Source organism: Echinops telfairi, unplaced genomic scaffold (genome assembly GCF_000313985.2).
Source record: "Echinops telfairi isolate 266 unplaced genomic scaffold, ASM31398v2 ScPeMD7_7469;HRSCAF=8507_1, whole genome shotgun sequence".
Classification (NCBI taxonomy): Eukaryota; Metazoa; Chordata; class Mammalia; order Afrosoricida; family Tenrecidae; genus Echinops; species Echinops telfairi.
In genome coordinates this window covers 3,468,439-3,494,982 of record NW_022111373.1, presented here as the reverse complement: position 1 = coordinate 3,494,982, position 26,544 = coordinate 3,468,439, and the positions used below count along the sequence as shown (strand labels likewise).

The 26,544-nt window shown below is 42.0% G+C and overlaps 1 protein-coding gene across 1 annotated transcript in view; it reads right to left on the bottom strand.

Annotated features, from left to right (window-relative positions):
• The window catches only part of TRPC7 (transient receptor potential cation channel subfamily C member 7), a 183,205-nt gene that overhangs the window by 124,709 nt on the left and 31,952 nt on the right, over nucleotides 1-26,544 (bottom strand). The gene's annotated exons all lie outside the window — the stretch shown is intronic.

Sequence of the window (26,544 nt, the reverse complement as noted above, 5' to 3'; positions counted from 1 at the left end):
TGTCTATGTATGTGTATATGTATGTGTATGTGTACATGTATTTGTATGTGTGTATGTGTATATGTATGTATGTGTATGTGTATATGTATATGTTTTGTATGTGTGTATGTATGTATGTGTATATGTATGTGTATATGTAAATGTATACAGTCTTTATATATGCATGCATGTGTGTATGTGTATATGTGTGTGTATGTGTATATGTATAATGTACAGTCTTTCTGAATTATCTTTAAGAGGTTTGACTTCCTTTTTAATGACATGCCAACATCTCTCTCTAAACATCCTGCTTAAATTACTGATAAGGATCTAAAATGTTGGACTAAAGAACGTTTCTTTTTTTTTTTAATCATTTTATTAGGGGCTCATACAACTCTTATCACAATCAATACATACATCTATTGTGTAAAGCACATTTGTATACTCATAGCCCTCATCATTCTCAAAACATTTGCTCTCCACTTAAGCCCCTGGCATCAGTTCATTTTTCCCCTCCCTCATGAACCCTTGATTATTTGTAAATTATTATTTTGTCATATCTTATATTGTCCTACGTCTCCCTCCACCCACTTTTCTGTTGCCTGTCCCCCAGGGAGGAGGTTATATGTAGATCTTTGTAATCGGTCTCCCCTTTAAAGAACGTTGCTTATCACCTACCTACCACTACTCCCCAAGACTATTTTCTCCTAGAGATTTTCTTGCTGCTTTCCTTGTTGAACTAAATCTGTAAGAAACTTCACAGAAGCCACCAGTCACTTTCAATGTGGATCAATGGTGATAGCCTTCAGAGGGGGAAACAGTAGTTGGCACAAAGGCAAGCCGTTTTTCTGGATTCTTCAGCAGATCAGTGGGAGTCTGGCAAGCGGCAAAAACTCAGCCATTTCTCTAAATTAGTGATACTTGTCTTCTTCCTAGGCTGCTGCATCAAAATGCCACTTTACGTTAGAGAAAAGGGTAAATAAGTATGTGTTTGCTTGGAAAAGAAAAAGGATTAAGAAAATGTTTTGAGAGGCAAATGATTGCCCTTCAATTTTGTATACAATCTAGGTAGAAGAAGGATTTTCCAAAAATTCTGGATATGGCTGTGGCTGTGGATGCTTAACGGAGAGTGCCATGAGTGAGCAGCTCCAGGGAATTGTAGGCACTGTTATTGACTGGGCCAGCCCAGTCGGTAGTGAACCTCTCAGGCTTTGCAGGTAGAGACATGCGCCCAAGACACAACAATTGCGCTTAAAAAATAGGTTTCTTTTTTAAAAAAAATCAATTTATTGGGGCTCATAAAAAAATAGGTTTCAATCCATTGAGAGCTGGCAGTTCCCATCAGCATGATAACCAGACGTGTGCTTTGACTGCATCCGCTCACTCAGTCCCTACAAAAAGTCCTTGATGGAGGAGCTGTTACTTTTGTAACTGATGGATAGGGAAACAGAGACTCGGAGATTTGCTGAAGGCCATCTCCACCTCTCTCCTCATCATACAGTGAAACCTCGCCACTTCGCGCTTCGACTTCCGCGGCTTCACTCTATCGCGGTTTTTGCGTAACAGCGCATGCTCTGTCATTACTGCCACTGATCGGCTCATACTGTACACGCTTGATGCCATAAATAATATAATAAATGATAATTGTAACGTCCAAAATTTTTTACTGTATTTTCCCTTTTTCGTTTAATAAATTGGGTAATACGAGGGTAATGGTGACTAAAGGGTGTTTTTTCATGTCCTCTATGCTCTAACTACGAAAATATTTGATTTACAAATAAGGAATCCTACTTCGTGGAATTTCATTTATCACGGTAGGGTCTAGAACCGATTAACCGTGATAAACGAGGGTTCACTGTAGTCACTTACTGATCTTTGGGTCTGTCTTCCATGTTCCTTGAAGGCTTCAGTGCCTGGTTCATTGTCACTGTTGTCAACATTGCTGCTGTGGCTATTTTTGGTGGTTTAAATGTCCAGTAAAGTGACACTCCCTCTATCCTTCCCGCTCCTTGCCTTGAGTAATTCTCTTCCACTGACTGCTATCCCTTAATTTCATAATAATTTCATCATTTCCAATAACTGAAGCTCGTCCATAACCCCAAACTCACGTTTCTCTTTGAGAACCACCTCCTTTGTGTGTAGCTCCATTCTCTGGGATACTATTCCAATCACTCTTTGATTCCACCAGTGTTACAAGACATCGACCACACTGCCTATTCACTGGTTTTCATCCCCCTCTCTCCTGATGGAGCTTCACTCCCACGTCACTCATTGCATCATCCCCGCACACATCCTCAGCCGTCTTGCTCTTTTGTTTTTCATTGTCCTCAATGGATAAAGCCCACTCAGTTGAGGTCACTTCTGAACCGCTTTGCTCCTGTGCGCACAGATAGATGTGGCTAGATTATGTACACTACGCAGGGTATGATCTAAATTAATTACCACCAAACTCAAGTGGTATTTAGTGCTTCTAAGAAGGTTTTTTCTCTTATTCTTCACCAAAATGCCATTGAATGCATAAGGATCCATATCCTAGGCACTGGTGAGCTAGAATGGCCTGGTACTGGCCATTCCGAATCAGAACATCATATGGTGTACGATGCTGAGAATGACAGACTCAAGAGGAATAGTGTCTTCATCATTAGAAAGAACATTTCAAGATCCATCTTGATGTGCAATTCCATCCGTAATAGGATTATATCTACATGCTCAAAAGGAAGACTAAATGCAACTCTTCGAATTTACTCACCAACTAAAGCCAACGATGAAGAAATCAAAGAATCCCACTAACTTCTTTAGTGTGAAATTCCTCAAACAAGCAATCAAGGTGCATTGATTGAAAACGTTATAAACAAAGGAGAAGGAGGAGTTTGAAAATATGCCTTTGGTGACAAAGCCAGAGAGCGTATGAAAGAATTTTGTAAGAACAATGGACATTTTTATTGCAATGCTTTCTTCCAACAACATAAACAACAATTATTCATGTGGACTTTGCCAGATGGAATACACAGGAATCAAACTGGCTGCATATGCAGGCAGAGACAATGAGAAGCTCAATATCATCAGCCAAAAGAAGCCCAGGAGCCAACTGTGTAACAGGCAATCATTTTTCATATGCAAATCCAGGTTGAAGCTGAAGAAAAGGAAAATGAGCCCAAGATAGCCAAAAGAAGACCTGGAGCCAATACAATCTGACTTTCGAGACCCTCTCTAGAGCAGAGTTGATGCATGGAACACGATCGACAGACAATCAGATGAGCTGTGGGAGGACATCAAGAATATCATACACGAAGAAACCAAAAGCTCACTAAAAAGACAGGAGAGGAAGAAAAGACCAATGTGGATGTCAGATGAGACTCTGAAACTTAGTCTTGAATGTTGAGTGGCTAAAGCTGATGGAAAATGATGAAATAAAGGCATTGAATAGAAAACTGCAAAGAGTAGCTAAAGAAGACACAGTGAAGCATTATAATGAATGTGTCAAGACTTGGAGTCATGTGCCCTTACGGAGGGGTTGCGGGGAGGTGATGAGCCAGTCAGGGAGCAGTGTAGCAATGAGGAAACATACAACTTTCCTCTAGTTCCTAAATCCCCACCCCCACCCCCCGCCCCCACTGTCATGACCCCAATTCTACTTTACAAATCTGGCTAGATCAGCTAGACTTTTACTTGTGTTTTATTGAGTACGCAAAATCATTCAACTGTGTGGATCATAGCAAGCTATGGATAACATTGCAAAGAAAGGGAATACCAGAAATCCTAACTGTGCTCATGAAGCACCTGTACATAGACCAGAAGACAATTGTTTTAATGGAACAAGTGGGACGCTGCAGGGCTTAAGATCAGGAAAGGTGTGCATTAGGGTTGTATTCTTCGATCATATTTATTTAATCTGTATGCTAAGGAACTAAACAGAGAAGCTGGACTATATCATGAACATGGCAAATAGGATTAGAAGAATACTAACATTAACATCAACAACCTGTGATATGCAGATGACACAATCTTGCTCTCCTGAAAGTCAAGAGGACTCGAAGTATTTATTGATGCAGATCAAAGACTGCAGCCTTCAGTACGTATTGCAATCCAGCGTAAAGCCAAACAAAATCCTCACAACGGGACCAATCGCCAGCATTATGATAAATGGAGAAAAGATTGAAGCTTAAAAGAATTCATGTTAATTGGATCCACAATCAACACTCATGAAAACAGCAATCAAAAAATCAAATGATGACATATTGCAGTGGGCAAACCTACAGCCCAAGACCTCTTTAACATGTTAAAGAACAAAGATGTTGCATTGAGGACTAAGGTGCCCTTGACCCAGGCCATGGTACTTGCACTTCCGCATAGGCATGTGAAAGTTGGGTAATGAATAAGGAAGGCCACAGAAGAATTGATTCATTGGAATTATGGTATGGGAGATTATTGAAAGTACCACAGACTGACAGGAAAACAAAGAAAGCTTTCTGGACGTACAGCCACAATGCTCCTTAGAAGCTAGAATGGAGACACTGTCTCAACTACAGCAGTAACTAGTCCCTGGAAAAGGACATCGCGCTTGATAAAGTAGAAGGTCAGCGAAAAAGGACCGGACTCTCACTGAGATGGGGTGATGCAGTGCTGCTACAGTGGCTCAAATATAACAATTGTGAGGATGGTGATGTGTCTCTTTTACGGCCCACAGGACCACTACGAGTTGGAGCCAACTGGAGGTAGGTACCTAACAGCATGAACTTCCAAACACACGTTTCAAATACTCTCTTCTTTCCTGTGTCATTTTCAGAGGAGAACCTTGTACCTTATTTTACTGAGAAAGTAGACGCCATAAGAAGAGAAGTTCAAATTCTCATACCATCAAATATATTTGCCTCTTTCCCTCTTGTGACTTGGGAGCAAACACTCCTCTCCCTCTCAGTCAGCTGCTCCTACCGGTATAAGAGAGACTGCAATTCCATGGAGGGTATGCCAAAGAAATAAGGTTACCTAGCTAAAAGCCGATCTTTCTCTCCTCAAACAACTCTAGACCTTCAAAAAGTTACACATTTGACTGTCCTCAACTGTCCTCTTCTACAACACTCACGGCCCTTGGGCCTATTATGACTCCCAGCAGCCCAATATGACAAAGTTGAACTGCCCCTGGGGATTTCTGAGACTAACTCTTCCGAGGAATACGCAGGGAGTCCCATTTCTCTCCTGTGGAGTGGCTGGTGGTCTCAAACGGTGGCCCAGTGTATAACCCACACCACCACCAGATTGCACACAACTAGAGACCGGGCATCTCCTCTTCAACACCTCTGTCGTCAGCTCAAATTACCCGTGTGCATTTCTTTAAAAAACAGTAAAAGCTATCATTTCATTAGATGCTTACTACAGTTCCTCCACTGTACCAAACACTTTGCAAGCATGGTCTTATTTAAACTTTTTATGGACTTGTTATTATTGACTCCATTTTACAAAAAGGAAAGGGGCTCAGAAAAAGTAGCTTAGCCAACACTTGTCCCCAGGAAAATTGCTGACCTTTGTGTACCTTTCTTTTCTCATAAACCTTTATTGTTGTTCAAACCCCACATTTCACTGTTGGCAACTTAATCCAGACTAGTGACCCTGTGGGACAGTGGAATTGCCTCTGTGGGGTTCTGAAGATATTAATCTTTATTGGAGTGGAAAGCCTCATCTTTCTACTACTGACCAGCTGGTGGTTTTGAACTGCTGACCTTGCAGTTAACTCCAGGCATAACCACCTGGGCTTGCGGGTCATTGTTAGGTGCTATCAAATTGATTCTGACTTCTAACAACCCTGTGTACAACAGAACAAAACACTGCTCATCCCGCGCCAGGTTCACAATTATTGCGATGCTTGGCCCATTGTGGGAACTTCTGTCTCATTGAGGGTCTTTCTCTTTTATATTGACCTGGTCTTGAAGCAAGAGGTTCTTTCCTGAGGACAAATCCTGCCTGATAACACGTATATAAATTGAAGCCTCGCCATCCTTACTTCTAAGGAGCATTCTGGCTGTATTTCTTCCAAGAGAGATGTTTGCTACTCTGATAGTCCATGATACTTTCAGTATTCTTTGGCATCACATAATTCAAAGTCATTCATTCTTCAGTCTTGCATTTTTATTATCCAGCTTTCACGGGCACAGGAGACAATTGGAAATACCATGGTTTGGGTTCATAAAGTGACACACACACATATACATCCATCCATATATGTGTGTGTGTGTGTGTGTGTATATGTATATATACATACATATGTATGTATATACATACATATACACACACACACACACACATATATATATTTCAGTCTTTTGCAGCAGATATTCCCAGTAGAATATATAATTTGATTCCTTGACTGCTGCTTCCATGTGTGTTTACTGTGACACCGAATAAGAGAAAATCTTTGACAAGTTCCATCTTTCCTTTGTTTACCATAAGATTACTTATTGACTCAATGATGAGGTGCGTTTGTTTTATTCCTCTTAAGCTATGATCAATACTGAAAGCTGTAGTCTTTGATTTTCATCAATATGGGCTTCTAGTGGTTTTGCATTCAGCAAAAAAAGTTGTGTCACCTGCACATCCTAGGTGTTAATGAGCCTTCCTCTTATCCTGATGCCCCAATCTTTTTCATGTTGTTCAGTTTCTCAGATTATTCGTCGAACATACAGTTTGAGTGAGTGTGATTGAGAGAAGGACTTTTAATAAGCCTTAAATCAAATATTACTGAAGAAGATGAAGCATACACTATGTTTAAACCTTTAATCATTATTCCTGGCCATTACTGCTCTAACATCTTTTTTGTAGTAATATTCGTGTCCCAATCCCATTTCTGCAGTTTGCCTGCGGCTGTGATGAGCTGCGCTGCCATCGGTGATGGTCTTGTGATGTCCCCTTTGTGCGTCAGGGTCTTAGCAGCTGCCTGGCTGCGACCCCTCCGTGGACACCGCGATGGCCTCCTGCTGACCCTCTCCCTCATCTGGATGATCTGTCCTTGTCGTGTCTTAGCCTTGTGTAAGACTGAATACATGGATCGCTCTGATGTACATTTGAATCTGGGCTATCTTTTTGCCCCTAAAACACCACTGATCTGTTCTCAGTCTCTAGAGTGGGTTTCATTTTCCATTGTGTTCTTTCCATACCAATCGGAGAGAGCTATCCATTTGTGTTTGTAGAGATCATTTCACCCACTGCTGTATTTGGCTGCCAATTTCTTGCCTCTCTTTAGTAATTGTGAGGCGGATGCCTTTTCCTCCGGGAAGAAAATCCCAAGGTTGGTTGCCTTTGTTAATGATGAAATGTTGGAAAGACAAGTGGCAAAGTGTGTTAGACAGGGCTCTCTAGAGAGATAAAACCAGATTGCTAATCATTTTATAAATATATATTTAGATAGATAGATATAACACAAGAAATAAAGAGTTGTTAAATTATAAAGCAGTTATACAGAGGACGCAAGAGGAGCAAACACATGCATCTAAGCAGGCTTTGGGCCCGCTAGGCACTTCTCATGTTTTTGGCACCATGTTTATTATGAAAATATTTTTTTTGGTTGTTTTTGTTTGTTGACCTTACATCTTGCAACCTTGATAAACATACACACTAGTGCTTTGTATATTACCTGGGATTTTTTTTTATATATATATAGACAAGCATGCCATCTGCAAATAGGGATTATTGAACACCTAACAGGGATACTTTGGTTAAAATGACTGATACAGTGTTCAGCAATGTACTCTTACATTGCTTTGAACATGTAGAAAGCATTCTTCCTAAGAAAACACTGTGGCTAACAAGTCAGGATTACAATCCAAAATCAGAGACTTAGAACTTTTAAGTTGGTCAAAACACTGGACCATTTTACAAATATTGACCCACCATTATTTCCTGTGCTCTGTGCAACACATCCATGTGCCCTGGGGTTTTTTAATTCTCCGTTGTCCTGAGTTCCCTTTTCCTTTTTGTCTACAGATCTCAAAAATTCATTTATATTTTTGAGATGCATTTCTGGCTCCAACACAGAAGATGAGCCCAAACCTTTGATGCACTGCACTTTTAATGCTGAAGCTATTGTTTTGACAGCATCAATTTTAAGAAATTATCACTTCATTTGACTTTGGTTGAAAACTCCCAACTCTCCAATTTTTTCAAAGCTACTAATTTAAAATCAGAAGAGACAGAGAGAAGCTCATTACCCTCACTGGTCAAAGGGTAAATGAGTTTCTCAGACCGATGCTGTGCAGACATCTACACCATACTGGATAATTAGCACTCCTTCCTCAATAGGGAACCTTCTAAATTAAATATTAAAAGGTTGTGGGCCTCAAACCCACTCCCCCTCCCTTCAGAGACCCAGTTAGTGGGGTGTGTGTGTGGGGGGACGTTTATCAAAAGCTTCAAATGAAATACAAATAGGATTAATGAACAGATTCTGCAGACTGTAAGCTGAGGGAGTGCTTCTGCTTTTGACATCTAGTCTGAATTTTTAATGACATGATTTGAAAAAGATTTGCCATATTACTTTTCTGTGCATTTTACTATCTCATTAAATGGCCACAACTATTCCATAAAGCTGATAGTTTTTCCTCATCTGCAAATAAGAGGGAGGCTGAGAATTAAACATTCAATTTAGCTCCTTGGTCACCTTTACTGGATCAGTTTTGGACGAGTAGAGGAGGCAAATAAACAGGGTTAGCGGACAGGAGGGAGAGAAATTAGAGTCAATGATGTAGACTTTGCTTGTTTTTAAGTCTACTGTTAAGGAGAGCAGAGAATGGGTCGCTCGCTGATGTGAAAAGTAAAGTCAAGAGAAACTTGCTTTTATCTCTTTGCCTCTCTCTGTCCTATTTTCTCCCTCTTTTCGTTCTTCATGGGAGAAACAATAAAAACAAAAGTTTTTATAGTGGATCACTATATTTATCATTCTATGTGATATAAATAGATCATTATGAGTCCCATAGTTCAATAACATATTTGGTAGGAGGGAATCTAGTGGATCTAGTGTCCAAGTGGAGAAGTGAATGAACTATAATCACATATGCTTTGTTATAGTAGCAAGAGGAAAGTTGAGTCTGTGGGGGAGGATTCTGGTACGTAGACACATTGTGCATGGGGATATATAGACAGTTTCTTCCTATTGCTTCAATTTACTTCCAGGATATAGGAATAAAAAAATATCAGGTGAGAATAAAAATTGGTGAAGAGGTGACAAAAGTTTGAGGAGGTTTCAAATAGTTTTTAAGGAGTATATAAAGATGAATAGATTAGAGATAAAGGATATGATTGAACGAGAGTGTGGCAGCTACATAAACTGGTGTCAATTTGGGACTTGAGAGGATTAAGAGTGAAGAGGTGGAGTCTAGTCTGTCAATTGGGTCACAGCCAATGAGGCCTCTGTGTGGGCATGGCTTTCTCCTGAGGATTCTGGGAAATCCTGTTTTTCCTCTTCGGAGGCAGAAGAACACTTTCTCTATGCTGACTCCCTGTAGAGACACTCTACTGACAAGATACATGTCACTTTGCTGATAGACTCCACGTCCTGGGAACTGGAGGAGCCATGTGGAGACCCCTGCCAGTGTTGAGATGCTTCTACCACCACTGGATTCACAAATTTTGCACCCACTGGCTTGTCATCTTCCCGCATTTGCATCATTGCATGTGTTCCTCGAGTCTGACAAGGACTTTACAGATTGGTATCGGACATATGGGCTAATATCGGACTATAGACTTGATCTGGACTGGGCTGGGATGTTTTCTCAATATTCAACTGCTCTTATCTATAAAATTCTTTCTTATACACATAAGCATGTTTATGAATTTGATTCTCTAGTCTACCCAGACTGGCACAGAGAGTAACAAGAATCCACTTGAGGTCGTAGTTGCAAATTTAAAACAAGAACAGCCAATGTGTTGCTCTTCTGTAGGCACATTCACCCCTCTGGAAACTGGCATGGGGTAAGTAGAGAGTTAAGTTTGATCAGGGTTGTGTTTTTGCCATCAGGGCCCTGTAAGAGAGTACAGGACTGTAAGAGAGTACAGGACTGTAAGAGAGTACAGGACTGTCCCTGTGGTTTTTTGAGACTATAACTCTATGGGAGCAGAAAGCCTTATCTTTCTTCCACTGGGTGGCTGGTGGTTTTGAATTGCTGACCTGGCAGCAGACCAATATATAGTTCTCTACATCACTACGGCATTCCCTATAGCCAGAGAGGCAAAGAAGTTGAAGGTGTATGCAAGGTAGTGATGATCCATGGGATGAAAGCTGGTGTAACAGGAAGGGAGGGCATCCAGGCTGGGAGAGAAAATGAAAAGATGGTTAGATAAGTGAGTTCCAGGTTCTGGGGTGAGGTGTAATATTACCAGATTTTGGAGTATTAAAGAAGATGTTAGAAAAACATTGCAGTAGGTAGGTGGAGTGTGGGATGTGAGGATTTTTGATTACGGAGGGTTGCATTTATTCAGGATGATGACATAGGCTCCAGGAGACTTATGGAAATGGTTGGAAGGGATTCCATGTAATGGATCCAAAGTGTTGAACCAAACCCACCGCTGTCAAGCTGATTCTGACTCACAGCAACCCTGCAGAGCAGAGGGGAACCGACCCCCTAGGGTTTGCAAGGCTGTCCATTCGTACAGGCACAGAAAACCTCCTTTTCTCCCGTGGGGCAGTGCGCCAACACTTTAAACCCCTGGAATTGAAGTCATGGGGGAAGGACAGAGACTGGCTTATTCTTATAGATGGCAACAACGAGGGATTGTGGGCAATACCATCTGATGATGTCTACTTCAAAACTGGGCATTTTCAGGAAGCAGAGAGGAGCTCTGCAAATGGCGGGGAACAGCAAGGGGACAGACAGCTGCTCGCTCTCCAGGCCCAGTGGCTCCTAATCGGATGAACATCACGTGGGGTTGAAACACTGGCTACATCACGTTATGGTGAGGCAGTGAGACAATGTACGTGGGGAGTACAGCACAGGACTGGAACAGAGGTCATGTTCAGTACTTTTAGCTCAGAAAGCACTGCCCTCAGCATTGCCTTCTGCTACAGTTCATGTCTTGCTGCACTGGGCTGATGGATGAGAAAACACAGAATGTTGAGATTTAATACACATGGCTGCTGCATTCTTATTAATTGTAACTGGCATCACTGAAATAATTGATGGCCGTGAAATGCTGTTTAAGAGCCCGAGCCTGGTACTCATTACTGCAGACGAAAATTGAAAAGCTTCAATCCACCCTTTAGCTTTCATGCATACAATCAATTGTTTCATTAACTTTCACCCTATAAGGATGCCCGTATTTCAAAGGATCGGGAAAGGCAGATATCCTTCAGCATTTGATCTCCATTTAGGAGCGAAATCCGAGGAAGGTAGTTCAGGTCCAGTACATGAGCCAGCCAGCCGGTGTCTCCTCAGCTTTCTCAGGGTGATTGAGACAGTCCTCTGGTCCTCAGGAGACCTGGTGGGGTGGTGGTGAGTTGCTGGGTTGCTAACCGCCAGGTGAGCAGTTTGAAACCACCAGCAACTCCGCTGGGGAAAGACGAGGCTTTCTACTCCTTCACAGAGTCACGGTATCGGTAATTCACGGGGCACTTCTAGCCTCTTCTAATGGGGTACTATGGGTTGGCATCTACTTGACGGTGGTGAGTTTTTTGTTTCATGTTTTTCTTGTTTGGTTCTCAGAATTCTGAGTCTTGCCCTGAGGATAGAGTAGGGTAAGTGAGGGCTGGCTCCCTGTGTGCTGCCCCAGGCGAAGACCTGTCTCCCCAGCACTACTGTTAGCAACCCACTGCCATTCTACATTCTTCATCTGCTTGCCTCAGGTCTTCCATGATTTCACCCAAATTTACACCTGCACTTCCCAAAGCAGTCTCTGTCATGAGTGCTTCCGGATTTAGGAGAGATGATGTGGTGTGTGTGTGTGTGTGTGTGTGTGTGTGTGTGTGATTAGTGTCTTCAATCTTTTCATCAGGACCTGATGAGTCTTTGCATAAAAAGGATGGCTGAGTGCAAACACTTCAGTGGTAGAATTTAAGTGTGTGATTCTGTGATTTGGAGGAGTATAACCTATGCACCTGTGTACATTAGCTACATTGTACAAAGCAGTGATATTCTCTATTTTAGAATGGCTTCAAGGAGTGAAATAAATAACAAACCTTATATATTATTTATGCAGTTTTTTTTAACACAATACATACTAGTCTTATCTAGTCTTATGATGACCTGGGCCTTGCAGCTCAGCAGAGAGGGGTTAACTTGACTATTTGGGAGTTGCTCTTTCAGGGCCTCAGCTAACAGACCGGATGGAACTCCTCATTGGATTAAGTTCTCCAGCTTTGCTCTGTGTGAGTCTAGGTAGGAGGTAGGAGGTGCAAGCAACCGTCCCGAACTTGTAAGTGACTGTGAACCCTTGTCTTAGCCGGTGGGTGCTGTTGATTGTACTGCTATTGCAGTGGTTCGCAACCTTCCTAATGCCGCCACCCTTTCATCCTCATGTGGTGGTGACCCCTAACCACACAATTATTTTCGTTGCTACTTCATGACTGTCATTTTGCCACTGTTATGAATCGGGCGACCCCTGTGAAAGGGTCGTTCGATGCCCAAAGGGTCTGAGACCCACAGGTTGAGAACCACTGCTCTATTGCCACTTGGGTTCACAACCTGACCGTTGGTTTACTTGATTAGAACTACTAACATTGGAAGGGGCCTTTGGCACATCAGCATGGTAATTGTGAAGTTCTAGATGTCACAGATTGCTTTGATAATTTTTCAAGAACACATTCTCTAACAGATTCAGTGGCATGCCTAAAGAGGACGGGGTCTTCTTTCAAAGAATCAGGTTACCAACTCAAGGAGGGCATCAATTAATTCAGCAAGTATATTTGAACATCCACTGTATGTCAGATACTGGGCATACAGACCTGAATCAAGGATAGCCATTGCCTTTGAGGAACTTAGGGTCTTGCTCCAGAGAATGCCAAGTAACCAGGCGAGGAGCACGGCTGCTGTCGGTGCCCTGGGGGCAGAGTTGGGGCCTGCCCCTGCAGTTATGGAGATGTTACAGGGCTTCCAAGAGGAGGAATGGCATGTAGCTGGGAGAGCAGATGTGAGGTTGTAGAGGGGAGAAAGGATGGTTTAGAGAGCAGAGGAGTCCAGAAAAAGGGAGCAGCAAATGCCCCCTTCATCGATGTGTGGATGGTGATGGGCAGCAGTTCACTTTAACCATAGCATGGCTTTGCGCATAAATTATGCCCATTACTCAGTGTTCTACATAATTTCTCATAGTTAAATAAATATGCACAGACGTATGTGTCCAGAAAGGAATTCATATACACGCTGTGCACACCCTTATCCAGGTTACAGATAGCGCTGGGTCTCTTTTGTGGAGCTCTTGGAAGAGCTCAACGTGTGACTTTTCCGGCTGAAACTGCAGCCAACCAGGACAGAGAGGCATGTGGCCTCGGCCCCTTCCCACACCTCATTCTCTTCTGGCCTTCCTGACAGGTTCTGGGGCCGGCGTCAGCTCGGTCTCTTCCTTCCCTGCTCTCCCTCTTTGTCCTATTTCTCTGTCATCTGCTCTCTCTCTCTCTCTCTCTCTCTCTCTCACACACACACACACACACCCCGAAGTCACTCCAATAACTGTAGGTCCATGTTCCATGGCAGAAGAATTGCTCTAAGCTTGGCCCAAGGGTGACTCAGGAAGTCAGTTAAGAGGTGTGGCTTCAGAGAAAGAGTAATGTCCAGGAAAACCCTTGGTTCGCTCACATAAAAACCTGTCATCTTGCCTCCCGTACCCCTCCTGCTTTCACTGTGCTGCTCCCACATTGCTGGTGGGCCTAAGATCGGGTCCTGGACCCCTGAAATGGGAGATACTAACAAAACATGTGAATATTACTGCTATTATTATTACTGCCAGTACTGTGATTTATCATTTATTGAGTGCTTATTATATGCCAGACCCTGCGCTGACTGCTTTCCATATTTAACCTCTTGAAGTTTCATGACAAACCTAGGAAATACTCTCATCATTCATCTTTTGTAGACAGGGAAACCGAGGAATAGAGACGTCAGTGGCATCTGGAATTGGAAGTCAGGTATGGCTGAGTCCAAAGCCAGTCTATGCTCTTAAGGCGCTTTCTACTGGAAAAGCAAATAAAGACGTGGACACACTGCAAGAGACAGGAAAGGATGAGGCTTTCCACGCCTGTGAAGATTCGCAGGTCCGGAGACGCACAGGAGCAGTTCTACCCTGCCCTATAACGTCCCCAAGAGTCAGCATTGACTTGATGGCAGTGGAAGGGATGTCCCAGGGGATGGATTGATAATGTTCTCAACACTAAATGACAATGATGTCTCTAAGGTGAACCAGAGACATATATAAACCATAGATGCATGTATGAATTTGGGGCTTGCACTTACCTGGCTATTAGAAAGAACAGCTTCTGTGGCCCTAGAGGCATATTTTCAAGCAAGCAGCCACCTAAGTAAGGCATCAACTAAGTCCACATGGAAGAAGCACACTAGGCTGTGTGATCCAAGGATCGTAAATAATACAATACAAATCTAAGAATGTGTGGTAGTTACATAATCCGGTATCAATTTCGGACTTGAGAGGATTAAGAGTGAAGGGGTGGAGTCTAGCCTGTCAATCAGGATATAGCCAATGAGGCCTCTGTGTGAGAATGGCCTTACCCTAAGGATTCTGGGGATTCCTGTATTTCCTCCTTGAAAGCAGGAGACTCTCTCTCTCTGCTCACTCCCTGAGATGATGCTCTACCGACAAGACACATGGTGCTATGCCCTGGGAGCTGAAGAAACCACATGGACCTACCCTGATGCAAGCAGACCTCTGGAGCCAGAGAAGCCACGTAGGGACTCCTGCCAGCGCTGAGATCTTTACAACACAGCTGGATCCAGAAGACTTCCAACCACTGGCCTGTGATCTTCCTGCATTCGGCATCATTGCATGTGTTTCCTGAATCTAAAGAAGACTTTATAGATTGGTATCGGACATTTGGGCTAATATCGGACGTATGGACTTGATCTGGACTGGACTGGGATGTTTTCTCAACGTTCAATTGCTCTTCTATATAAACCTCTTTCTTATACACATGAGTCTCCCTGGATTTATTTCTCTAGTCTACACGGATTAACACGGAGGGGAATGGTATTAGAGTTTAAATTGTGAACATCTGATTTGCAGAATGCTATGGATGACAGTGGAAGCCCAAAATCCATTTGCTGGGTCCACACATGGATTGAACCTCAGTGAATACCATCTGATCATAGTTGAAGGAGGTGGATAGCCCTATTACCAGACATCGTAAAGTTGATTATGGCAGATGTGGTTAGGTTAAAAGGTAATAACTTTTATTTGATCTCCCTTTTGACCCATTTTAAAACTATTTCAGTTTTAAAAACAGTGAAGGGGAAATACACGTGAATAAAGCCTCTGGGGACCCCCTCTGACCATGGACGAGAGATGTGAATAGTCTTATTAACATACAGAATGTATTGGAAAGTGGATTTTTGCAGATACAGTTAAGTTAACATCTAGCACACTATTATTTGATATTCTTTATGATCCATTTAAATTTGTTCTAGTTTTCAATATTTTGTTTTCTTTTTGATCAAAGCTTTTATCTGCTTTACTTTATTATTCTTTTTTTCCCTTTATTACTCTTGTTAGGTTTTTGTTTGTTTTTAAATGTTTTTCTGTATATAAAATACAGGAAATCTGTAGAGACAGTAAGTGGATTAATGGTTCCTTGGGGGCATGGCAGGGGAATTTTCCTTGGGAGCTAATAACAATGAGTATAAGCATGAAGAAAAGGTAAAACTTATTGTGGTGATGATTGTACTGATGTGATTGAGTTACTGAATTATATTATATGTGAATTTTATGTCAATAAAATGGTTGGAAAACAATAACAACAACAACAACAACAACAACAACAATCAGTCTGTTTAACTCCCTGCCTTCTTTTTGGTCTCATGACTCCCACCAGGTGGTTTATCACTTCTATTCTGTAGCGGGTCTTCCAGCTTTATGGTGAGGAGTTCGGAGGCTGGGTGAGGAAGGGAAAGGATTTTAGTTTCCCCGCAGCAATGTCTGGGGGGACAGTGCAGCTCATTCTTGATAGCCAGAGAAACAGAGCATGGCAGGATGAGGCAACGTGCTCGCGCCAGCTGAATTCCGGAGGGCGAAGCACAGAGACTTCCTGGTCACGGTGCTCTGGCTTTTAGCAGCCTTGCCTCTTGGGGCTGTTTGCCCTGTTGGAGCGGAAGAACACAGTCTAACTGCAAAGTGGTGTTGAATTAAAAACTCCCTCTTCCCGGCCCCTTCCGAAGCTTTCATCCACAAACGGACCTATGCCGTTTTGGATGATAGATTGGTTTGGGAAGACCTCATCTGTTTAGTTACTTGTTCATGGAATAAAAATGAATGGAACATCTACCACATGCTGAGCGCCATGCTAGCCCTGGAGCTGCAATGGAAAGTGGGCCTCTGAAAGATCGACAACAGTGATCCTGTGGTGATGTGTGGTGGGACTCTCCCGTTTTGTGCAAATGAGCTTCTGTGCATTCACATCTGATAAGCTGGAAAAACAGAGTATTAGACTGTTATCCCCAAAGTCGGAGTGATTTCTAGTAATCCATCCTTGCTAAGATGTTTCACCCAATCCAACACCTCCTAAGGGGCCTGTGCACACTATTCGCGGTGCCTGGAGATAGAGGAGTGAGCTGTGGTCAGTGTTCACCATGTGGGAGATCTCACAGAACCAATCATTTGAATGTAATGAGTGCTACCCATACCTTTGACCAATGGTCATCAAATACCCTCCCTGGGATAGATGCTGTTCTTGCTTTTTGAGATATATATAAGCAAAATAAAGTTCTCGCTCTTGTAAGCCTTACATTGTATTGGGGAGCAGGTACCGTGAAGGGGAAATTGCTACTTTAAGTTGGGACACTTTAAAGAGAGACGTGAAGGAGGTGCAAAACCTACTGCCACCAAGTCCATCCCAAAAGGTTAGAGTAGAGCTCCTCCATAAGGTGTGGCAGGCTGTAGGCTCTAGGGAAGCCAGTCAGCACACAGCACACAGCCTGCAGAGCAACTGGTGCGTTCCAACTGACGGCCTTCTGGTTAGCAGCCGAGTGCTTTACTGCTGCGCCACCAGGGCTTCTTGAAGGAGTTGAGGGAGACCGTTACACAAACTTACGAGGAACGTTATACAGTTATACGAACTTATGTTCCAAGTACACGGTCAAGCAGTGGAGAAGTTGGAAAAGAAAGACGAGAAGAGACAGGGACTCTAATTCCTTGAGGAGAGAAGGAGGAAGGGGGAGCGCATCACAGCCCATGTGGTAAATCCTCCGATGGACCCTGGTCGGGACAGTGGCCTTTCGTCTCAGAAGGTCGGGTGTCCCTGGGAGATTCCGAACCATGAGCTGACATGTGTGATTTATGTTGCCAGAGGATCCCTTTGACTCTGGGGTAATAATAAGCTGTAAGGGGCAGAGTGGAAGCTGGAAGACCAGTTTGATGCTGCAATTACTCAAGGGAAAGATGAGGACAGCTTGGACCAGAAAGATAAACATCTAGTGGGGAAAGCGTTACATTCTGGATGTCTTTTAAAGATAGAGCCGAAAGAATTTATTGATGGAATGAACATGCAGTCAGAACAAACAAAGAGGAAAGGCAGAGTTGATTCTAGGGTTTTTTTACATAATTAACTAGAAGATAAGGTTCATACGATGGGCACTTTGATAGATTAGGTGGTTGTTCAGCGATTCTTTTCACTCTCTCCAGCTCCACAGAGGAGGATTCTTTCTGCCTCATTGGTTTTTGTCCTAGAACAGGGTTTGGCCAATGAAACGTGGGCAGAAACGACAGTATATGAGAGCTGAATGGAAAGACCCATCAGGCAGTTTTCCTTGGACCTCTGGGAACTTCTGCCTCCATCACAGAAGCATGGGCCCCAGGAAGCCACTACCTCTCCAAACTGGATCCAGAATGAGCTATGTGGAGGAGCCACCTCTTCTGCCTCACAGTCTTGTGAGCAAGAAGCTAGATTTTTACTGTACAGACTGTTGTTTGGCATCACTTACTGCAAAAACATTGTTGTGACAGTGAAGACTATAATGGCAGTGTTTTGGGTCATCAACATCAAAGAGGCTCCTCTTCATGTCTGGATAGTCACAGTAGTGTCCCTAGAGCAGAGAAGTCATAGCTGAATCACGAGGGATAAGTAAGAGTCACCCACTTTAAGAAGTCAAGGAAGGACATTCACTGGTGAAGAGAGAGCAGAAGAAAAGGCCTGGAGGCACAAAAATAGGCTGTGTGACAATGCAGGGAATTGTACAAATAGAGGCAGAGGGTACCAAGAGAGGAAATCAGAGCCAGAATGTGAAGGATCTCGGAAAACCTGACCAGGACTGTGTACTTTATTCTATAGACTAGGGAACCACTGAAGCCTTTTTAAATGGGAGAGTGCCGTGGTCTGATTTACGCCTATGAGGGAGCCTTCAGGCCCTGAGTGGTGGACACATCTGTGTTGTGTGAGTAGGGGACTCTGGCCTGGGAATTGAAGGGTCAGGTATTGTAATCATCTAGGCTACTGCAGTGTGGTAAGGAGGGAGGGATGGAAATGGATTGGAGAGACATTTAAATTTTAATATCAGTAGGTATGTTAGATGGGGTTCTCGAGACAAACAAAACCAGGACACTTACAGTTATATATATATAAAAAACATAAACAGTTAATTAATCTATAGAGCAGTACAAATGGCTCAGTGCAACTCACTTCTGTAAGACAGCTAATGCACTGGCAGTCCTTCAAGTCTTGAGGGCTGCTGGGTACAAGTCAAGGAAGCAGACAGCTGAGTCCTCTGTAGATCAATTCAGGCTATCCGGCCACAGGCACAAACAGCAAGGCAGGTCACCAACAGTCAGCCAGAGGACAGAGTTGAACAGTCCCCAGCTCAAGCAATGTATCCTCCAGTAGCATGGCGAAGCAAGTCTTGAAGGAACCTCAAATTACAGCGACACAGTCCACGGGTTAGGTGTCCCACAGGTAGTGTAGCTTGCAAATTGAGGCAAAGAACAAGCAAGGCAGCCGCACACTGGTCCTATCATCAAAGACCAAGAGACAAGAAAGGCGAGGCTCACCGAGCCATTTATCTCTCTGTCCTTCAATTAATCCCACATGTGTTCATTGGCCAGGTTGGCACAATAAGCCTACCTATCATAGTAGGATTTAAAAGACAGAATGAAAGCATACTCAGTATGCAGCATGCATGAGAACTTAAACACTGGAAGGAAATTTACTTACATGGGATGATAGATGATTTTTTATGTGAATTTATAATCATGCAGTGCCAAATGTAATCAGGTTTTCTTTGTTTTATTATTTTATGGTATTTAAGCCCTCTTGGTTTTTCTAAACCCTAAAATCAAGTTTGCTAAACCTTAAAATCTCATTATTGGAAGAGGGCGTCCACTCTTACTGTTCTCTGGGCCAGCCAGATTTGCAGTCTGCTCTATTCCCTTCTGACTTCGTTTTAAATGGAAATCCATAAACAAGGTTTGGAGAAAGTATGATGTATGTATCTTATTTGTACTAACTGCCTATTATGAAAATATTTTACAGAACCATTAATTTCTAATTGGCGTTACCAGATAATGTATGTATCCAGAGGATTGTGCCATTACTCATCTGATTATAGAGTCAGGAAACGAAATGTGCATGAGACGTGTGTCAAAAGTAATTAAAGTGCAGTGTATATATAGAAATCACTCTTTAAAATTTGCTGGTGATTGCGGAAAGTGCTATTGATTAAGAGGGGCCAATAGCAAGACAAAGTGCCAATTTAAAAAAATGTAGAGCTCTTCTAATTCAAAAACAAAACCCAAATTAGGCAAGTCAGCACTTGTGATTTCTCTATTCAAGGATCCTGCTGCCCGATTTTCACCTCAAGGTTTCTGTCTGTGCCTTCTGTGAGCCAAGACGAATGGTCTTCTTTGTCATCTCCAGACCTCCCCTGTATCAAGAGCAGTTCTGATAGGTCAGGCCCCTTTCTCTGTCCACGTACTGACCACACTCTCTTCGTGGACAGCAGAGACGCGAAAAGCTAGCAGAAGTTCGCATGAGATGTCAACTAGGTAAAAGGCACCCTAAGTGGTTAAAGCCACTTCTGTTTGGTGTGCATAAGCTCCGTCTGAAAAAACACGCTCCCTGGTGGTCAGGACGCTACCACCCCACTTCATGCCCATGGATGTTCATGAGCTTCTACCAATGAAAATGATTTCTTTAGAATCCTCTGCCTATGTAAACATTCTTGTTTTACAGTGTATAAAAATGAAAGTAACCCGGCATTCAAGAGAACTCTGGCTAGGATTTAACCCTTCAAGGCCCTTGCACATATGCTCGTGCACACAGCAACCTTTCGTCTTCATCTTTCTCATCTCAGGGTCTTCTTCATCAGGCTGAACGTCTTACTGGGTGGGTCCTTGTGGGTCCCTCCCTGGGTAGGTTTCTTCCTTAAGAGAAAATTAATTGGCAAGGGATTTCCTGATAGGCCCAGGAACATGTACCTCTTCAGGCTATGGGATCCCACCTTTTTATTCTTAGGGCCCAACCTCTCTGTCAAAGTGCCATCTACCCTTGGTCTTTTTGACATTTTTGTAATTTTTAATCAACGTTATTTATTGATCGGCAAGTGATCTGAGGAGCTCATCGCAGGGCTTGTCACACTGGTGGGTGCAGATAAGTTGATAGCAACGTATAGTGATCCTTTGTATAACCAAACACAACCTGTCCCGTCCTGTGTTGTTCTCGCACTTGCTGCTGCACTTGAGCCCACTGCGGCAGTCACTGGATCAATCCATTCTGTGAGGGGTCTTCCTCTTTTTTGCTGACCTTCTGCATTACCAGGCATGATACCTTTTCCAGGGACGGGTCCTCCTGATAGCATGTCCAAAGGACAGGAGACAAGTCTTGCCACCTTCATTTCTAGGGAACATTCTGGCTGTATGTATTTCTAGACAGATTTGCCTTTTGCTGGCCGTATTCACAACCAATACCAGAATTTAAGTGTGTCAATTCTTCCTCTGGCTTCTTTATTTGCTAAGTCATTATTTATATATATCAATGGAAAATACCATGGCTTGGATCAGGTGCACCTTAGCCCTCAAAATAACATTCCCCCCCTCTTTTTAATGTGTTAAATAGATCTTGTGCAGCAGATTTGTTCAACACAATATATAATGATTTCTTAATTCTTGTTTCCATAGGCATTGATTGTGGATTCAAATAAAATGAAATCCTTGCTAACTTCAATCTTTTCTCCATTTATCATGATGCTGGTTCTTGGTCCTGTTGTGAAGATTTTTGTTTCTTTACACTGAGTTGGAATCTACACTGAAAGCTGTAGTTTCTGATCTTTGGTAAGTTCTTCAAATCCTCCTGGCTTTCAGCAAGCAAGGTTGTGTCATATGCGTATTACTGGATTATGCTGCACTTCATATCGTCCAACTTTTCAGGTTATTTAATCCGTACAAAGATCAAATGTGGGGAAAGAATATAAGACTGGCAAACTCCTTTCCTGTTTGATGATACTGAGCTTCTCTGTGATCCCTTTTGACAAATACGGTAGAGTACGATTCTGTGTCTCTTGAGGAGACACATTTACAGGGGCTGTTTATGTTGTTTAAAAAGTTTGCAATTAAAAATGATTGGTCTTAATATATTAGAATCGAGAACCCAGAAATACACCAAGTACCTATAGATACCTAATTTTTGATAAAGAACTAGAACACATTAAATGGGCATGAGGTAGCTCTTTCAACAACTGGTGCTAGAAAAACTTGGCTCTTCACCTGCCAAAGAACGAAACAAGACCCATGCCTCAAACTACGTGCAAAAACGAACTCAAACTGGATCAAAGACATACATATAAATCACAGAATTATGAAGACCATCCATGAAAAAAATAGGGGCAAATTTCGGGATTATAATACAAGGCATAAACACACTACCAAACAGAATGCAAAATATTCCCACTACAAAAGGCAAACAACTGGGACTGACCAAAAATACAATATTTGTGCACATCAAAAACTTCACTAAAAGAGTCAACAGACAACTCACAGACTGGGAAAAACATATTCAGTAAGAATACATCAGATTAAGGGCTGATCTCCAAAATCTATAGAAAATGGCAACATCTTAACAAGAAAAATACAAATAATCTAATCAAAAATGGGCAAAAGACTGGAATAGAAAATTTACCAAAGATGACATCCAAGCAGACAAGAACCATATGAAGAAATGATTGCAATCATTAGCACTAAGAGAAATGCAAATTACAACACCGAGATAGCCTCATACTGACACTTTTAGAAAAAGTCAATGAAACATAAAATAATAGAGACCAGGGAGGATGTGGAGAGATAGGAATGCTTTTGCATTGCTGCTGGGACTGTTGGATCGTACAACCACTATGTGAATCAGCATGGCACTTCCTTAAACAAATGCAACGACAAAGTACTTTATGATTTATATATGATATACCCAGCAATTTCTCTACTGGGTATATACCCTAAAGTAGTCAAGAATACAGCATGGACAGACAGAGGTACACCTATGTTTTGTGTAGCTATTTCCACAGTACCAAAAATATGGAACAACCCAAAATTCCAAATCTACAGGAATGGATAAATGAGCTCTGGTACAGTCTCATAATGGAATTTTATGTATCAATAAAAAACAATGACAATTCTCTCAAATGCCAAAAAATATGGACAATTCTAGAGAACATTATGATTAGCAAACTCGGTCAATCTTACCAAGATAAATATTTAATATCACCATTACTATAAGGAAAAATGAGAAGAAACATGGTTTATACAAAAACAGACAAGACTTTGATAACTATGAGTAGGCCAGGAATCGGGCAGGAACAGGGAGATGGGAGGGCAGACAGTGGGCAGGGAAAAAAAGGATGCTTAACAGGTTATTATTGCTGATTTCATTTCTTGAGATGGGCTGTTATATATAGTATATTTCTTTAAAACTCCAAATTAATTTTAAAAAAATCCTTCCAGATTCTTTGTCTCTCAAACCTAAATAATGACTCGAGTGGTTTAAAAATAAAAAAGAGAAGGAAAAAAGAAAATCGAAAATAAAAGAGAAAAACGATCAGTCTTGCAACTTTTCCTCATAATTTCTCGTCACATTTCTATCACCAAGGCCATTAAAAAACAAATTTGTCATTGTTTCATCTTTCACAGTCACTAGTAATAATGAATGCATCTTAACTGCATGTTTAATCCACTTTAGACAGAAGAAGTTGGTAGAATTTTTCAATTTCTTCATTACTCGCCTTAATGGATAGTGTAAAAATTTGAGTCATACTTGTATTAACTGGTCTTACTTGCAAGTGTGCAGCTATTAGCCTATCACAAAAAAATATCAGCATTGCATTTCAAGATTCTGAACATTTTTTTTATGTTGAACATGACTTCAATTTATCTTGAATTTGTCATCCCTGGCATAGTAAATCATATGATTAACTGATTTTGAGTGTCCACCAGTTCATTTCAGCTCACTGGTGCCTACGATATAGTTTTTTATGCTTTAATTATCTATTTGCCAAATTCCAATTTTCCTGGACTCATATTTTATACTCAGATTATGAATTAATGATTGCAGTTTTCCCCTCCTTTTGAGTCTGGATCAGCAAATGAAGACCCTGAAAGCGTTGTTCCATCTGCTTATTACAGTCGACTGTACTTTGAGAAGGCGGCTCTTCCCCAGTCGTATTCTGAGTGCCATCTAACTTGAGGGGCTCATCTGCTGGCGCTCTATCTGACATTACTCCACTGCCATTCAAAAGGCTTTCAGTGGCTCATCCACCAGAGGAGATCGTTTCCTTCTTTCTAGTCTGGTGTAGTGTGAAAGCGCCTCTGAACCCTGTCACCAAGGATGACCCTGCTGGTGTGTGAAGTAGTGGTGGCACACTGCTGTTGTTGTTGGGTGCCATCAAGTAGCTCCGACTCATAGCAACCCTCCACACAGCCCTGCACCATCTGCACAATCGTTCCCATGCTTGAGCAGCCGCTTTGTCCATCCACCTCGTTGAGGACAGAGCTTGGTGGCATAGCTCCAGAATCACAGCCGCGTGAAAGCCACCAATGTCCGACAAACTGACTGCGGAGTGGTGGATGCCATACTGCAGCACCCAATAAACGCAGCATAAAGGAGTTATGACCTATACTTGGAATAAAGAATTCCAATTTCCTGGAGCCTAGGATCCATTGCTGCTCTGGAGCACTGAGAGGTCATATTTTCAGTGATAGTCCTGAAGCTACAGCCAAATGTAAAAATCCATTTCCTTGTGCTTAGACACATTTTTCTAAAAGACTTTAGAAGATATGAGTGACAGAAAGTGATTGACCTGCATTTCTAATCAAGAAAATTAGATTCCAGTTTTTTAGCTTCAGACTTGTTTATTGGATGAGTGAATAACGCTTGTAAGTGCCCATTGCCAATGAGTCGATTCCAACTCATAGCAGGTTACCGTGGCTGTCAATCTTTATGGACGCAGAGAGAGTCTTCCTTCTCCTACAGCCAATCTCATGGTTAGCAGTCCATTGCTTACCTGACAGCACCACCAGACATCCCCACAAACAAACTCACTGCTATCAAGTGGATTCTGATTGATACCAGCCCTATAGGACAGGCTAAAACTGCCTCTGTGGCTTTCTGAAACTACAAGTCTTCACAGGAGTAGAAAGCCTCATCTTTCTCCTGTGTAGCGACTAGTGGTTTTGAACTGTTCACCTCACAGTTAGCAGTCCAATGTGTAACCCACCAGGGCTCCTTTATTACATCTACTTAGTAAATGAAAAAGCTTGAGGTTTTTGGCATGATTTCTTTCATTCACCTGTGCAGCTTCAATGATCACCTCTGTACTTCTGATTCCTAGGCTTTTCCTTCAACCCAACCTTCATTCTAAGGAGAAGACTTAAATATTCAAGAGGTTGCCTATGCTGCTAAGTCTCAGAGGCTCTTAAAACTCTGCATGTCCCAAACCAAACCACCATTCTACCAACAGTTCCTTTTCCACTCAGATGACAAAGCATCATTTCTTTAGCAGAAAGCTCTATGGTGAATTCCAAGCATCTTTATTATTATATTTTAACACAGCTCTCTAACATTAGCTCTGCCTCCTCCCCATCAGCACAACTTCCCTCTATCTACACCTATTTACCAAGGGCACCAAGGTGTTCATACCTCTGCAAATGCTCATTCTCCTATTTCTGTGCCAATTTGTCAAACTCCTGCCCATCCTTTAACACCCACCTCAATATGCCAACTTCTCTGGCAAGCCTTTTTTTGGTAACACCACCACACCATTTGTTGGTCTCTTCTCTGGATTGTTGCTACTTTTCTCACACCACTATTTAGCACATACCCCATTACGCTTTGATTATTTGCAGCCTATTATCTCCCCGTCACTTTAAATACAGGGCTACAATCTCATTTACACTTGTATCCTTAGTACCTAGTACAGTGTCTGGCTCACATAAAGAAGACTACTTATTTGCTGATAAATGATTTAACCTGTCTCACTCTTTCCTTACCTGAAAAATGGAAGTGATAATCTCTTGTTAATCTCAATTTTTTTGAAAAAGAAAACTCAATTTAGATGTTGTTTGTAAAACGCCTTGAATATATAAGAAGCAGAAAGTGATAAAGAAGTGAGAAGAATCACTAAGGATTTATTTAGTCAAATCAACTGCCTTTACAAATAAAGAAAATGAGCTTCAAAATGTATGTGCAATAAGTAAATCAAGGTTACATAGCAGTTAATTATAGAGCCAGGATTCCTTGACTTAATACCTTTTCCTTCCATCTCTCTGCTTCTGGAGCCTCACCTGTCAAGGCCCCATCCTAGGATTGCTCCAAAGAGTCTTTAAAAAAAAAAATAGATATTATACCATCTGCAGCTCCATATCTTGGCTCAGGGGTAATGCGACCACCAGGCTACAAGATACTTGGTGCCCTGAAATAATCTCCAAACTGATTCCCACAGGAGAATGCCTCATAGACTGCTTTGGGTAAAGAACAGACCCATCTCAGCTGGCTCCCTCAGAGCGTGGATCCAAACTGCTGACCTTGTCGTTAGCAACACAACACTCAGCCACTGTGCCACCAGGGCTCCTATGAGACCCATTTCAATGTTTAGAATCTGATTTTCAAATTTGTAATCCTAAAGGAGATATCACGTGGGAAAAATATTTTTGCTTTTTTTTCTCCATTCTTATAAATGACTTTTCCTCTTCCTGCACATTTCTTGGAGCTCATCTCGATGTTTATGTTAAAATATGTTTTAAGCAGGCAAAATAGCAACTTTATGATGTTTTGTGGAAAGTAATTAGGTGAATTCTTTGTAATATGAACTGTAAGCAAAATTAATAATCACAAGAAAAGAGAAATTATCATCGGAAAGCATCTTGGCCTAGCATCACTAAGACAGATGGAAAAAGGCCCAA